This window comes from Schistocerca cancellata, chromosome 6, assembly GCF_023864275.1.
Source record: "Schistocerca cancellata isolate TAMUIC-IGC-003103 chromosome 6, iqSchCanc2.1, whole genome shotgun sequence".
In the NCBI taxonomy this organism is placed as follows: Eukaryota; Metazoa; Arthropoda; class Insecta; order Orthoptera; family Acrididae; genus Schistocerca; species Schistocerca cancellata.
The window spans coordinates 593,571,063-593,583,753 of NC_064631.1; positions in this window are offsets into that span (position 1 = coordinate 593,571,063).

Below are 12,691 nucleotides of genomic sequence, written 5' to 3' on the forward strand. Positions count from 1 at the left end.
GCGGATTTACTGTAAACTTCGTACACTCGTAGTACTCCGTGAGGACAACAAAACGTGTAAGCAGTAGCGCGTACTTCTCAAGCGTTATTGAGAAAATCGCACGATAATTTCGGTCGGCAAATACATATGACTCTGCGTTGCCACTTTTAACACGAAACGGCGGCAGCCGTGTGGTTTGGCCGGCACGGTAGCTCAGCGTGTTCGGTCAGAGAGCTGTTTGGCCTCTGTAATAAAAAAACTGAGTCCAAAGATCAACAAACGAACTTGACCAGATGTCATGTGACGTCCGCAACGACCAAACACAACAATCAACTACGAACAAAATGCAAAAAAAAGAAAAAGAAAAAGAAAAAGTGGTTAGCGTGCAAGCCCCGTAATCGGTGGATCGCTGGATCGAGTCCCGTTCGTCAGTTTCTTTTTTTTATTTCTAACACAGTCATTTTCTTTACTATTTATAATAGAATTCACATAATGGGAAAAATACGTGTAACCGGATGAAATTTTATTAAATTCACAATGTTTTTTCGCAGTCTACAAATTTTTATTATCACGAATAATATAATATTCATAACTATCGAATAGTAAACGACCAAACGCATAAAGTGATACTCAAAATGTATGCTTGTCCGTTTCTTCAAAATTGTTCGTATTTAATCGAAACAGAACGAGAAAACTGCTTCTGGTGAAGATCCTATTAAAATGCACTCCATACTGTATGACCAATTATCAGCGGCGATATTTAAGGAATTGCTGATTTCTGCATGGTTTGCTCCCAAATTATCGGCTGTAAGAGAGGTTTTTGGTAGGTTGGTTGTTTGGGGAAGGAGACCAGACAGCGAGGTCATCGGTCTCATCGGATTAGGGAAGGATGGGGAAGGAAGTCGGCCGTGCCCTTTCGAAGGAACCATCCCGGCATTTGCCTGGAGCGATTTAGGGAAATCACGGAAAACCTAAATCAGGATGGCCGGACGCGGGATTGAACCGTCGTCCTCCCGAATGCGAGTCCAGTGTCTAACCACTGCGCCACCTCGCCCGCTGAGGTTTTTGAAAATGTTAGCGAGGTTTGTTTTTCCACGGAAAACCTCAAAAGACCTTGCGTATGCAGGAACATAGCATTTAATCAATGCAGCTGGTGCCGTTTAACTTTATGTTTTCCATGTTTTTACGAAAAATACCATCGTGCAACTTGTAATCGTAATGTCGAAAGCGACGATTAATTGTACATGTTTAGAAAGCCGTCTGTGCCGGTAAAGACTTGGAGGTAACAAGTCGTTTCGGGCTCTTTCCAGGTATAAGGGATTTCTCAAATCACAGACAAGCATACATTTTTAGTATCACTTTATGCGTTTAGTCGTTTAGTAGTCAATAGTTAAGAATATTACATCATTTGTGATAATAAAAATTTGTAGACTGCCAAATAACATTGTAAATTTAATAAAAGTTCATCCGCTTACACGTATTTTTCGCATTATATCAATTGTAATATAAATAGTAAAGAAAATTGTGTTAGAGATAAAAAAACTGACGAACGGGACTTGATCCAGAGATCCAGCGATTACGGGGCTTCCATGCTAACCACTCGGCTGCCGCCGGTTCGTGGTAAAAATGGCCACGCACAAACATCTATATTTGACGACCGAAATTATCGTGCGATTTTCTCAATAACGCCTTAGAAGTACGCGCTACTGCTTACGAGTGTGCGAAGTTTACAGTAAACCCGCGTTCCGAACGTCGTGGCCTCCCCTTGTGAGAACCCATGGCCGCTCTGCCGGCAGTGCTCATGTGTGGCAGTGCGAGACGCCTGAGGAATTCTTCCAGTCTGCGCTCGGTAGTGGAGTTAGTAGCTTTGTGTGCAAGTTCGAAGCAATAAAAGTTTGCAGAAAAAGACATCTCAGTACATCCCTTCATCGCTGGTCGCGACGTAGACGGGTTATTTCATACGGTGTATAATGATTTAAGAAATTACAGTACGTTCCTTTAACGAGTTAATGGAGATGTCCCGAAATTATCTGACGAAAAAGGGCACTGTTTTAAGTAAAATAATCTCACTAGAACAAAAGATTTTCGTGACCTAATCGGTAGCTAATTATTTGTTGTCTGCAGTGATATTTACCGTTTTAACTGTAACCGTTAAGCATTCACAGAAGTGATTTTTCTGTTTTTACTTGAAAAGTATTTTATTATAGACTGAAATTCACTTTAGAAATGTCTTAGACAAAAATTGAGAAACCTCCCTCGTTTCTTTATACATCTTATCTCTTAATTAGTGTGTCTCATGTATCGGACCCAGTAGCATAACTTTCTGCAGCAGAAGATGTAGCTACGCTGTTTTGGTCCGCAAGCAGGTTTTGAGGAAAACTTCCATACCCCGGATAGTAAAATGCGCTTTGTCGGTGGTTGGAGTAGAGCATCGGGAACAGGCTGTGAGAAAATACACGATCGATAATTATCACGAAATCCAGCCGGCCAGACTACAGAAGGTGCGTCATTATAAGTAGTTTGAACGTCATTATAACGTGCAGAGGCTTATTCTTTCAACTTTCTTCTGGTAAACCTTCCGGGATGTAAGGTCGTGGTCCATGAAACTCTTGCCGACTCGGCAAGACTCACCGGAGGAGAAACACCCCTCTGAAGATGTCCAGCGCAGCTCTGGACGAAACGTTAGGAGCTGAAGAGTTTCATGGACCACGACCTTACATCCCGGAAGGTTTACCAGAAGATATGTCATCCGGTCGTGAAAGCCTTCATACTATACCTTTCAACTTTGCTTCATTTACGACATCGTGTAATTCCCAGCATTTTCTTTTCCAGTTCGCGTTTTCAATAGTCCTGAGAAGTTGCTTACATCATCTGAATTTCGCAGCTAAAATAATCAGCGTCGAAACTATCCATAGCGATCGGGTGGGCGAAAATAACCAGCTACGGATGAGCGGCAGGGAGCGCTCGGCAGATTTGCTGGTGTCCAGGTGCGGGGGCAGCCGAAGCCGTCGTGTGTTCCACTGGCATCGCCTCCAAGCTGGCAGAACCTCGAGGGCAGGTGTCAGGTGCGGGGGGATGGGAGGGGGGGGGGGGGCTCCATTGCGTCCCATGCTTCCGTCTGGCTTCTCTGTCAGCAGACCTGCTGTGGCATCCCTTAGGCTGGGGTCACAGTATTGTTCATCGGTCTGGGTCTCTCGCCAGACATGACTGAGGAAATAGAGAAGATCGAAAGAAGAGCAGCACGTTTCGCTACAGGTTTATTTAGTAAACGATAAGCATTACGGAGATGCTCAGTCAGCTGCAATGGCAGACGCTGCAAGAGTGGCGTTCGACGTTACGGTAAGGTCTACTGTCAAAATTCAGAGAGTGTACGTTCGTAGAAGAGTCAACTAATACATTGCTTCCTCATACGCATATTTGCAAAAAGAACTTGAAGACAAAATTAAAAAGAACTGAACCCACACGTATACTCTCCCGCGAACCGCAACGCGACTGGGACAGGAAAAGAGGGAAGTGACAGTGATACACGAAGTACCCTCCGCCAGACACCCACACGTTGTAATGTGGACAGAGGCCTTTAGATGTAGATGTAGAAAAGTACGTGGGGCGAGTACTATGCAATCTTTCTTCAGCTATTGCAACAATCAGACAAGTTTTACGAATTTAGGAAGCGAAGAAAGAAACCGTCTCTTGTATAGACGACCTGATTCGCGGTGCCGTTGAAAAGTAAGATTATAATCTCCACAACCTCAGATTAATTCAGAAAATCAGACATATCAATTATGCTTCAGTGACTATGACTGAGCATATGTATGAAAGACAGACATAAAATTTAGGATAAGGAATTGTGGAAACACACACACCACACTTGCAAACCAAATAAAACAGTCACCACTCTGCTGGCATAGAACCAGCAGTAGTCAGCAACATTTCGCAGGCACCCAATACCCACCTACGGCAGCCCAAAAGAAATCCACTACAGTAACTTAAGGCATCAAAATTTGCATACGCCACCCTTGTCCCTTGAACATATAATTTTTGTAAGGTTATAATCTACGCCTAAAATTTCCGATATAGATTTTTCCGGTGTCGCAGATAACATGTTACATTAAGTATAAAGATGGGGATGAAGTGACTAGACAGCCACAGAATACATGTAATATAAGGTAATGTTAAGTTAATTATCATCAAGTTTTAGTTGTTTCAAAAAATGGTTCAAATGGCTCTGAGCACTATGAGACTTAACTTCTGAGGTCATCAGTCCCCTAGAACTTAGAACTTCTTAAACATAACATAACTTAAACATAACTAACCTAAGGACATCACACACATCCATGCCCGAGGCAAGATTCTAACCTGCGACCGTAGCGGTCGCGCGGTTCCAGACTGTAGCGCCTAGAACCGCTCTGCCACCCCAGCCGGCTTTAGTTGTTTCAAATTTTGGTTTACAATACAGAAACCAATTCACTGCTCAGATTCCGAGGCATATCCCTGTTATGCTATTTCCCATCCTCAGACCGCCACAAACCCTTTCTTCCTCGTACTTACAAATTTCTCACAACTCATGTTTCGCACGTGGAAATGTCGCTAGATTCAAATGCGGAAAACAAACCTGAGTTGAATCCTGCCGGCATTATGAAAGGATTGCCTGGAGGCGAAGTGAAACTAGTCCCCTGAGTAGAGTGAAACACATATCCCAATGTTGTGAAGATACACACCTTCCCCAGTAGCTGTCACTCTCCCTATTCTGCACTAGCTCAGTGCAAAGGGATCTCTTTAACGACAATTCATGGGTTGACCCCTTTACGTAATTTACAATATAAATTGAATAATCTCCGTGGGCCGGAGTGGCCGAGTGGTTCTAGGCGCTACAGTCAGGAACCACGCGCCCGCTACGGTCGCAGGTTCGAATCCTGCCTCGGGCATGGATGTGAGTGATGCCCTTAGGTTAGTTAGGTTTAAGTAGTTCTAAGTTCTAGGGGACTGATGAGCTCAGCAGTTAAGTACCATAGTGCTCAGAACCATTTGAACCATTTTTGGATAATCTCCCCCAAAAAATGTGGTTAAGCGCAGGGTAATCTAATGTGTTTCTATAACAGTGAAATGACAGCAGGATTTAGTATCACAATAAAATTTATTGATTCTAAGCACAAATGAATCAGATCTTCAAATATGATGACAATGCATGGTTATTCAAACACACGACAAGAGCAACAAGTTTCCGTGAATAATTAGTTGGCAATCTTGAAGTGGAGACCTATCGAATGATCGTGGTTCCCTTTCATCCACTGTGTGAGTGGGCTGATTGCTGTAACAGTCTGCCAATCCACTAACCTCTGATACAGTGATCGAATTATAGAATTCATCTATAGAATCCCACATGTAAATCATATCTGCTGTGAGCACTGCGCAGGCAGGGGCGATGCTGGTTGCGTTAAAATAAATGATTTGAGTCCCTACTTTGCCGGAATGTGTTGAACACTTTACCAAAAGCTGTGCTTGACCCAGCTATCATCGATGGGCTCCACTGCGGGCTGCAATTAGGACTGCTGACCACCCTAATTAGCTGCAGCCATGGACGAAGTTCCAATAATTCGCATTATTGATGTCGAGTTCTGCTGACCGATGGTCCGTATGAGCACTTACAAAAACTCTTTCAGAGCTACCAGGAGAGAGTGAATAATCTTAACACGACCAATCTCCGGTCTCTGCTTCACGTCCTCTTCCTCCGGTGGTCTGGTGTAGAGGCCCCAAGAAAATGTCATTCTCTACACAAACTGCGAAAAAAAAAAAATTAAGATGCGGCGTCAACACCGAGCATTGATGCCGGTAATGGCAGGTCACGCATCTTAGCGCCAATCACAAGTGTACAAATCGCAGCACACAAGCCCTCCAAAACACCGCGAAAAACCCACTCCAGTTGAGAGGCTTGTGGCCAAAAACTACAGCATCAGCAAGCGTCACCAACTGTCTGCCAATCAGCTCCATTTTTTAAAGAGCACGCGAAAAGACCGCAATATCGAAAGAGTAACAGACACAGCAAAATACTGTGCCTGCGTGAGGCGTTGGCTTGGCGAACAACTCACTGTCACCAAGCCGCAATTCTACACTGAAGCGCCAACGAACCGTATGGGCATGCGTACTCAAGCACAGATATATGTAAACAGGCAGAATACTGCGCTGCTGTCGGTAACGTCTATATAAGACAACAAGTGTCTGGCGTAGTTGTTAGATCGGCTACTGCTGCTACAAAGGCAGGTTATCAAGATTTAAGTGAGTCTGAAGGTGGTGTTACAGTCGGCGCACGAGCGATGGGACACAGCATCTCCGACGTAGCGATGAAGTGGGGATTTTCCCATATGACCATACACGAGTGTACTTCGAATATCAAGAATCCGGCTAAACATCAAATCTCCGCTGCAGTGTGGCTCTTCTGAGTTTAAACACTTCCGCTGGCCACCAAACTCCCCAGACATGAACAGTATGGAGCATATTTGGGGTGCCTTGCAACGTGCTGTTCAGGAGATATCTCCACCCCCTCGTACTCTTGCGGATTTATGGACAACCCTGCAGAACTCATGGTGTCAGTTACCTCCAGCACTACTTCAGACATTAGTCAAGTCCATGGCACATCGTGTTTCGACACTTCTGGGTGCTCGCGGGGGCCCTACACGATATTACGCAGGTTTACCAGTTTCTCTGGCTGTCCAGTGTTAGAACGCAACCACACAAAGCCTCGCTGCCCTGGTCCAGGCGCCACGGTGTCATGCTGGCACATTCCACACAATCCTCGTTGCCGTCCCTCTGGCCAAGAGGAAGTAGAGGGCGCCTTTGACAGAGCGCGCCCCCGACCACCACTGTTGTCACCTGGGCCCACCCTTCCTGGAACCGAGTGGACACAGCCGCACACAATTTCCCTGTCCCCTGCACGCCTTTTCCACACAGAACGTCCCCCAACAGACGCTGAAAAATATAGAAAATGGACTAAGATGCATTACCTGATTTAATTCAAGCGAAAAGTATTTAAAGGGCTTGATATCCGTTCACCTTCCTATCGTAATCCTCCGAAAGGATAATCGCAGAAAATAAATGAGAGAGGGCAAACCAAAAGGGTTTGTTGTGTCTCATGTCCTCCATAGGCTGTACGTTCAGGTGCTGAGTGCAGCTGCGCCGAGACCTCGGATGTGCTGGTGTACTGATTTGAAAATGTCGGCTGTCTTCAGTCGATGTCGGACGTCGGCGTAATGTCCCGATCTTGGTGGCCTTGTGACTGCTGCATTGCCTGCTTCCGGGATAAGTCAGTAAATAGCGATGACGCTCTACCAGCACACTGTAGTAGAGAAAAAAAGTCTCGCGTGTTATGAAGTGATAAGAGTCCTGAGCAATAACTCGCCGTCTGCTTAAATTCCTTAGCTTGTTGTGGTCTTTAGTGAACGCGTATTGTAAGCCTATCGGTTCCTATAAAGTAGAGTTCGTATTTGTTCTTTACAAAAAATGGCTCTGAGCACTATGGGACTTAACATCTATGGTCATCAGTCCCCTAGAACTTAGAACTACTTAAACCTAACAAACCTAAGGACATCACACAACACCCAGTCATCACGAGGCAGAGAAAATCCCTGACCCGCCGGGAATCGAAGCCGGGAGCCCGAGCTCGGGAAACGAGACGCGACCGCGAGACCACAATGTCATTTAGACTCGATGCATTGAAGGTAGCAGTTTTTATAGTTTTATTAGCTCATCTTCGCGTGTACGTAAACGTTCCTTTACATTATAAATACGAGGGATAATCAATAGGTGTAGCTTACCGTAGGTTACTGTACAATTCTTTAATAATATTTACTAAATAGGCCCTAGCAGTTTACTGTAGGTCACTGTTTTTTTCTTTTCTTTAGTATTCACTAGATAGCCCCTAGCAGGAAAATAAGCACCAGATCTAACTTCTACCATACATTTTTATTGTTTTTCATTCTTGAGTGTTCTTTCTGCCAACTAGAGTGTAGCTGTTAACCTACTGTGGCAGTAGGTTTCCTTAAGTTTCTTACAGTAAATTAATCACATATTAGCTTGATAGGGACTGTGTGTTATGTGCGGATACAGGAGGAGTTGACCACAGTCCAAACGCAATTGCAAGATTTGTTGGCCACAGTCAACAGGCTCCAGAGTGCCACCTTGAGGTGCGGTGGGGATGGGGTGCCTGGGGAAAAGATCACACACACACACACACACACACACACACACAAGATTATCAAAGTCAGAGGTTTCGATACTTCTGACTGATCATGTTTGGTGGCACTAGTGTTCAGTGTGTGTGTGTGTGTGTGTGTGTGTGTGTGTGTGTGTGTGATCTTTTCTCAATTGCTCCAAGAACCGAGGTTTTAAATTTGCCTGTACATCGTCATTCCGTTGCAGTCTGTGCCTTGAAAATGGCGGGGTGTAATCCCGCCGGAACATCGGCGGTCGCTATAAGTATTATCTGGCTTAATGCCCGTAAGTTGTTTGAAAAAAGTACATGTCATTATTACTGTTGTATAGCTATAATGGAATTTACTGCCAAATATAATTACTTGAAATTTAACGGAAGTTACACTGTTTCAATGTAAGTTTTATAGAATTCTTTAAGTCGATTTTTTTCAAAACCTATTCCATCAGAATGTAGCGACCGCAAATATCGAACAGTAGAGTCAAATTTCAGAAGGAAGTGGAACAAGGTGAGTTTAGTCATGGTTCCTGTTCTAATGGTGAAAGCAGTGACTGTATTTGGTGGAAAACATAAATCATCAAAACGATAATTGAAGGGAAGCAGTGAAGTGCGACGAATATTGCGTCGCTAAATACCACTACCCAAAAGTTTGTCTATTAGACACTTCATAAAAAGTTCAATAGCCAAATTAAGATTTAGTCAGTTAAATATATGGCCAAGATTAATCAAAGACTGCATCACACTCAGGTGACAAGTCAGGGCATACCTCCCAATGTCGTGTCGGAGCTTCCTTTGCCCGGTGTAGCGCAGCGAACCGAAGTGGCAGGGACCCAACAAGTCGCTGGAAATCTCCTTCAGAAATTCTGAGCCATGCTGCCTCTACATCCGCCCATGATTGGGAAAGTGTTACCGGTACAGGGTTTTGGCCACGAACTGACCTCTCGATTATGTCGCAAAAATGTTCGATGGGAATAATGTCGGGCGGTCTGGGCGGCAAAATCATTCGCTCGAATTGTCCAGAATGTTCTACAAACCAATCGCGAACAATAGCTGCCCGATAACGTGGGGCATTGTGATCCACAAAAATTCCATGGATCTTTGGGAACATGAAGTCCATGAAAGGCTGCAAATGGTCTCCAACTAGTCGAACACGCAGAGGACGCGGTCCTTTCCACGTAAAACATCCACCCACTGGATTATGGAGCCACCACCAGCTTGCACAGTGCCTTGTTGACAACTTTGGTCCAAGGCTTCGTGGGGCCAGCGCCACACTCGAACCCTACCGTCAGCTCACGCCAAGTGAAATCGGGACTCATCCGACCAGGCCAAGGTTTTCCAATCACCTAGGGTCCAACCGACATGGCCGAGAGCCCAGGAGAAGCGATGCAGCCGATGTCGTGCTGCTAGCAAATGCACTTGCATCGGTCGTCTGCTGTCATAGCCCATTAATGCCAAATATTGTCGCACTGTCCTAACGGATACGTTCGTCGCATGTCCCACATTGATTTCTGCCGGTATTTTGCTTGTCTGTTAACACTGATTCAAGGGCCACAGCTCTTAATTATTAAGTGAATGCTGTCGGCCGCTATGTTGTCCGAGGTGAGAGGTAATACCTGAAATTTGATATTCTCGGCACACTCTTGAGGCTGTGGGTCTCGGAATGTTGAATTCCCTAACGATTTCCGAAATGGAATGTCCCACCCGTCGAGCTCCAACTACTATTTTGCGTTCAAAGTCTGTTAGTTCCCGTCGTACAGCCATAATCGGGTCGAAAACCTATTCAAATGAACCACCTGAGTACAAATGACACCTTTTCCAACGCATTGCCCCTTTATAAATTGTTGACGTGGTATTACCGTCATATGTACACTACTGGCCATGAAAATTGCTGCACCAAGAAGAAATGTAGATGATATGTAGAACTGACATGTGATTATATTTTCACGCAGTTTGGGTGCATAGATCCTGAGAAATCAGTATCCAGAACATCCACCTCTGGCCGTAATAAAGGCCTCGATACGCCTGGGCATTGCGTCAAACAGAGCTTGGATGGCGTGTACAGGTACAGCTGCCCATGCAGCTTCAACAAGATACCACAGTTCATCAAGAGTAGCGACTGGCGTATTGTGACGAGCCAGTTGCTCGGCCACCATTGACTAGACATTTTCAATTGGTGAGAGATCTGCAGAATGTGCTGGCCAGGGCAGCAGTCGAACATTTTCTGTATCCAGAAAGGCCCGTACAGAAACTGCAACATGCGGTCGTGCATTATTCTTCTGAATTGTAGGGTTTCGCAGGGATCGCATTAAGGGTAGAGCCACGTGTCGTAACACATCTGAAATGTAACGTCCACTGTTCAAAGTGCCGTCAGTGCGAACAAGAGGTGACTGAGACGTGTAACCAATGGCACCCCATACCATCACGCCGGGTGATACGGCAGTATGGCGATGACGAATACACGCTTCCAATGTGCGTTCACCGCGATGTCGCCAAACACGGATGCGACCATCATGATGCTGTAAACAGAACCTGGATTCATCCGAAAAAATGACGTTTTGCCATTCGTGCACCCAGGTTTGTCGTTGAGTACACCATCGCAGGCGCTCCTGTCTGTGATGCAGCGTCAAGGGTAACCGCAGCCATGGTCTCCGAGCTGATAGCCCACGCTGCTGCAAACGTCGTCGAACTGTTCGTGCAGATGGTTGTCGTCTTGCAAACGTCCCCATCTGTTGACTCAGGGATCGAGACGTGGGTGCACGATCCGTTACAGCCATGCGGATAAGATGCCTGTCACCTCCACTGCTAGTGATACGAGGCCGTTGGGATCCAGCACGGCATTCGTATTACCCTCCTGAACCCACCGATTCCATATCCTGCTAACAGACATTGGATCTCGACCAACGCGAACAGCAATGTCGCGATACGATAAACCGCAATCGCGATAGGCTACAATCCGACCTTCATGAAAGTTGGAAACGTGATGGTACGCATTTCTCCTCCTTACACGAGGCATCACAACAACGTTTCACCAGGCAACGCCGGTCAACTGCTGTTTTTGTATGAGAAATCGGTTGGAAACTTTTCTCATATCAGCACGTTGTAGGTGTCGCCACCGGCGCCAACCTTGTTTGAATTCTCTGAAAAGCTAATCATTTGCGTATCACAGCATCTTCTTCCTGTCGGTTAAATTTCGCGTCTATAGCACGTCATCTTCGTGGTGTAGCAATTTTAATGGCCAGTAGTTTATATGTGCATATCGCTAACCGACGACATTTGTCACCTCTGACGTCGCGTTCAATGTGTCAACATTGTTCGTTGGATTCGCGAAACCCAATTTAGACGCTACGGAAGGCAGGCAAAGTTGTGGCAAGGTCATGCTGCTTCATGGATGCGACAAAATTCTCGTAAAAACAGACGTAAAGAGAACATTTTATTTGAGAACTAGGAAAGGGGCGGCAGGGTCCTTTTATTGTGACTGCTCAAAGTGCCTGGCATTAACTGGGAGCTCCGTCGTGAAGGTCTGCCGCTGGTGATACGTTAAACAGAGCAATCATTTACAGCCACGTCACATTCGCACTGTGCTGCTGCCAGCTTCCTGTCGTCGGCGACTCGGCAAACATTGTGCAAAGGCCGGGACGCACGTCATGCTCCGCGGTGCTACCGAAAACAGCTGCCTGGCCGTCTCTGTAAATCACTGCTCGGTTCCGGCTCTTATCGCGGACCCGCATACAGCGAAGAGCAGTGCGTCACGGCGGTAGGAGGCTGCGGCTGGTACTGTGCCACCTACCCGCGTCTTGCGCTGCGCTCTTGCAGTTCATAGGTAACTGACTCTCACAGTTGTCGAGAGTAAATGTTTCACTGGGGACGAAGTTATTGTGGGTCACGCTGGAGTACGAGATGGGACCCAACAGTAACGACAAATAATTCGTTACATATTTTTCACTTCAAAGACAATTGAAAATCTTCCAATCCATCTGTGGCATGAATCAGCAAACCAGTATTTAATAGTATTAGTTGAAATTCTAAAGGTGCCAGGGGTAAAATACAGGCAGCGAGAGGCTATTTCCAATTTGTACAGAAACCAGATGGCAGTTGTAAGAGTCGATGGGCATGAAAGGGAAGCAGCGGTTGGGAAGGCAGTGAGATAGGGTTGTAGCCTATCCGCGATTGTGTTCAATCTGTATATTGAGCAAGCAGTAAAGTAAACAAAAGAAAAATTTGGAGTAGGTATTAAAATCCATGGAGAAGAAATAAAAACTTTGAGGTTCGCCGATGACACTGTAATTCTGTCAGAGACAGCAAAGAGCCTGGAAGAGCAGCTGAACGGAATGGACAGTGTCTTGAAAGGAAGATATAAGATGAACATCAACAAACGCAAAACGAGATAATGGAATGTAGTCGAATTAAGTCGGGTGATGCTGAGGGAATTAGATTAGGAAATGAGACACTTAAAGTAGTAATGGAGTTTTGCTATTTGGGGAGCAAAATAACTGATGGTGGTCGAAGTAG